Source organism: Pteropus vampyrus, unplaced genomic scaffold (assembly GCF_000151845.1).
Source record: "Pteropus vampyrus isolate Shadow unplaced genomic scaffold, Pvam_2.0 Scaffold16, whole genome shotgun sequence".
Classification (NCBI taxonomy): domain Eukaryota; kingdom Metazoa; phylum Chordata; class Mammalia; order Chiroptera; family Pteropodidae; genus Pteropus; species Pteropus vampyrus.
The window spans coordinates 8,480,862-8,481,698 of record NW_011888797.1 but is presented as its reverse complement, the minus strand read 5'-3'; positions in this window follow the sequence as shown (position 1 = coordinate 8,481,698).

Below are 837 nucleotides of genomic sequence, written 5' to 3'. Positions count from 1 at the left end.
AAACATTTGACAAACAAACAGAGGCTCATGAACATGGACAGTAGACTAGTGGTTAGCAGAGGGCAGGGGGAGGTGAGAAGGTAGATGGAGTAAAAGGGGTAAAATATGTGGTGACAGAAGGAACTCTAACTATGGATGGTGAACACAATACAATATATATGATTTACTATTGAGTTATATACTTGAAACTTACTGGATTTTGTTAGCCAATGTCATAATAATAATAATAATAGAAGAAAAATAAGTTTATGAAGGTAACAAAACCAGCTATATCTAACAAAAACAAATGTTTTGTTTTATTTATACCGCTTCCCCCGTAAATATCTATTACTAATCTTAAGCATATAATTAGGGCAAAGTTACACACTATATTTAGAATATACATAGTATATATTATATGTAATATATAAATATTATATTTTGAGAATATATATGTGTGTATATATATACGTATACATACATACTGGCAGAATTGCTGGAGCCAGGGTTATGGCAGTTGGAAGGTTCGAGGCCAAGTGAAAGGCCTTGTAACTGACATGAACTGACACCCACCTCAGAACAAAATAGAAAACCAGAGCAATATCACACAAAGCAGAAATTAGTGCTTCCAGCAAAGATTTGAGAGATTTCAGGAGTAATGATCTCTATTCGATCCCCATTTAACTCCTCTGTTCGGCTGCTACAAAGACATTTGGATCATGGAGGATGACAGGTTATCACAAACTTAATCGAGTGGTGCTGCATCTTCCAGTTATGGTTCTGGAAATTGCATCTTTACTGGAACAACCCAATACAGTTCCTGGCACACAGAGATATGACCTAGCAAGTGCTTTCTGT